This window comes from Nothoprocta perdicaria, unplaced genomic scaffold (genome assembly GCF_003342845.1).
Source record: "Nothoprocta perdicaria isolate Ctin4 unplaced genomic scaffold, notPer1 scaffold_79, whole genome shotgun sequence".
NCBI classification, from domain to species: domain Eukaryota; kingdom Metazoa; phylum Chordata; class Aves; order Tinamiformes; family Tinamidae; genus Nothoprocta; species Nothoprocta perdicaria.
In genome coordinates, this window is record NW_020456076.1 from 1,447,902 (window position 1) to 1,451,616 (window position 3,715).

Sequence of the window (3,715 nt, forward strand, 5' to 3'; positions counted from 1 at the left end):
TTAGTTAAAATCACTCCTGTTGCTGGGATCAGAAGATCAGAACTTTAATCCTTTGCTCAGTATTTTGACAAAAAAAATCAATAATGAAAAGATGAAAATCAGAGCAAGCAGTGGAATTGGCAAAGAAAATAAATCATCTACTTTTGTACGTGAATATATGATGGCCTGCACACAATATAAACTAATTTTGCATGTTCACATTTAGGAGAATACATTGAAAAGTGAATCAAAAGGATGGTACCAGTTACTGCTCAGAAATAATGATCTTCGGGCTCTTGTGATAACTATTTAAAAAACTATTTAAAAAATATGCATCTTGAGCTTGGCATTCTCTCATCTGCTGTTTGTGAGATGAACTTTGCTGGACATTTATAATACTGCCTGAACTGTACCCATTTTTTCTTGGTATTAACACTTAAAGGAACTATTCCTTTCAGTTTTGTGCAGTAGCAATGCCATTAACAGGAAAAAAAAAAAGATAAAAGCAAAGTAATGTAAGGAGTAGTAATGTAAATTCTAAAGGCACTGATAAGAAAAAAAAATGATGCATTTCTAAGCACACAAGCCCTTCTAGCATGAAACAGCAGTACTGGTCCTCAGCTAAATACCAGATACAGCTAATGCAACAAAGCTCCAAGGATAAAAGTATCAAGCAGCTCCACAGGCTTTCTTTAAGCCTGGGCATAATATTCAAGCTGACTAGAGAAGAAATACCTGGGAAATGTCCACAATTAACTGAACACATAGAAAACATAAAGAAAGCATAAAGTTAGGGGGTAAAATATCAACACTGAACCAGATGAGCCAATAGTGGATCGCATAGCAAAAAATAATCTTTATTTCTGTAAACTCCACCTCTTTGCTGTTTTCTCATTGTTGCCAATGCATTTTTATTTTTCAGATTGAATCCAAATTCATTTTCCTATTTATCACTAATGTTTTAAAACCAAAATAGAATCCCTTTCTTTTCCACCTGCAGCAGTGAATGTTTAAGATCCTTGAAATCATCTCAGTCAGATCCTTGCCTGTTTCTCAAGATGTTACACAATAAGGAAAGATCCATATTTGTGTCATTTCAAGTTTGAGATATCTCAGAAAATATTCAGTTCCATCAACTTGATCTACAAATTTATCATCACACAGATCTAATGGAGCAGCTGTTTGTTGATCTGTTCTTAGACTCAGCTGTTCCAGAAACATAACTTGAAAGGAAAGCTTCCTTCCTTCCTTCCTTCCTTCCTTCCTTCCTTCCTTCCTTCCTTCCTTCCTTCCTTCCTTCCTTCCTTCCTTCCTTCCTTCCTTCCTTCCTTNCCTTCCTTCCTTCCTTCCTTCCCTCCTCTTCCTCTCTTGCTCTTTTTCCTCTTTCCTCTTTCCTCTTTCCCCTTCCTTTCTCTTTCCTTCCTGTTTCCCTTTTCCTCTTCCCTTTCCTTTTTCCCCTTCCCTTTCCCTTTCCCATTTTTCATCTTCACTTCCTTTTATTCCTCTTCTTTCACCCCCAACATTTGTGATGGCAGACTGCAGATGACTTCAGGGATCTGCAGAAGGTCTTGAATTCAGATTCTGTGCTGACAGAAATTTTTATTGCCTCATCAGCCTCATTCACATGAGTTAGCAACAGAAGTCTTTTTTTTTCCTGTTTTGTTTTTGAAATATGTATGTCTGTTTCTGCAGGGCACTTTCCTATAGCCGTGATGTTCTGAGAACACTGAAAGGACATATTTCTTCACGTGATATCAGCTAGAAGGTATTACCCATGTGTACTAAATTTGTCATGTTTAATAGCAGTTTAATTCATATCAGTAAAGATTTATGATTTAAATTTATAGTTTAAATCTATGATATTTATGATAATTACTCAGGAGAAACTACTTCAGGAACCCATCTGACGTGCCAAGTATAAAAAGAAATCATTTTTTTTGCTAAGCTGTGCACCCAAAGTTAATTTCTGGTTTAGCTTTTGTGTTTATTTCTGATTTTTTCTTATTTCATCTAAAAAGTATACTGAAATGAAATAAAACATATATATTCTATATCTTCAACCACTAAGCCAGGTGCCCCCAAAAAGAAGAAAATTATACTGAGTTCACATGGCATATTTTAGCTCATATTAATTTCCATATATGCATCATCATATTCTAGGAACTCCTAGTACTCCACAGATTTTTAAAAATATTGTTTTCAATTTCAGATTGTTTTCAATTATATTCAAGTAGATAGAGTATATTTCAAGATTATTTTCAGATTGCATTGATATCTGTTAATTATGGGTGAATTTCATTTTTGATATAGTCCCTTTCAAAAATATCCAGTTCACTTCTTTATCCCTTACATTATCTTCTCAGAAAATCTCAGTCTCAGCTTCCAGAGTTGTCTCAGAGCAGTTTTCTTTCTTCCTAAGAAGCAGCAAAGATTGCTATTTCATATTTCTTGTGATTTTTTGTGATTTCATGATTATTTTCAATTATTTTCCATCTCTGAGTTTTCATTCAATTCTTTCCTGTCAGTAAGATTTGAAACACCTCTTTGATAGTAAAATCAAAGTCTACCTTCCAAAATCAAAAATCTGACCCCAGCACAGGCAATCTGAGAACTTGGTTTGTATGCATCTTGGCATATTGTTATATCTACAAGTTGTATCAAGAGAAAATATATACCTTATTTCCTGACATTGGTGTAATGATAGTTCGAATAATCCATCATCTGTCTCCTCTTCAGATTTGCTACTTCCTATAAGATCCTAAGCATGAAACAGAGAGTTCTTTCCCCTTTTTATCTTCACTCAGAGACAGCTAACGAAATTATTTCCCACTTTTCTATCTCCTTAGTATGTTGTTATTCTGAAATATTACGAAGATTGTACAGAATTCTCTTTCACTGAACATGGCAAAATGCAGGCAAAAGTGTTTTGTCTCTGTCTCAAGAACACTTCCATCCTCGGTCTTCAAGGCTATATGTGTCTTATTTGAAACATCTTTGCTCATTTCTGAACAAAGAAAGATGAATGACGGACACTTCTGCCAGGAAAGAGGGAGAAAACTTATTTTTCACATATATTTCAAATTCTTGAAGGATAGAATCATAGATAGATCAAGGTTGGGAGGGACCTCTGAGTGTCATCTCATCCAACCTCATCCTCAAAGCAGAGGAAAGTTCAAAGCTACCTGAGATTGTTCAGAGTCGCCTTCTCTCAAACATCTCCAAGGATGGAGATGCCAAAATCTCATGAATAGCCTAAGTTCTTATCCATCCTCATTGTGAAGTTTTTCCATCTGCCCAGTAGAATCAACTCACATATATTTTCACATAATGACATAATTGGTCTTGAACATATACATTCTATGTACATTAGACGTTTTCATTTCCTACTTAAGCCAGCAGTAACTGAGAGGGTACCTGAGATCTTTGACTAATATCTAGTTGTCTAAAGCCTACTCTGATTACATAAACTCAACATGATGAAGGGCAGGGGGAGAAAGTCATGAGGAGGCAGACATCTAGCCTTGGTTTATGATGAACACTCTATCTTATCACCCTACTGTTAATAAAGTCACTAAAACGATAAAGGCCAAGATTTATTTTTAACTTGCTTTACTGGGCTGCTTTAGCAATGGCTAAAGGTGGTAGTTTAGGAAAATATTAATCAGAGTAAACTATTTAAGGTCAGACCCATTTTTTGTCAGTTTCTGCAGGAAAGCTCAACTACTAGCTACCAGTC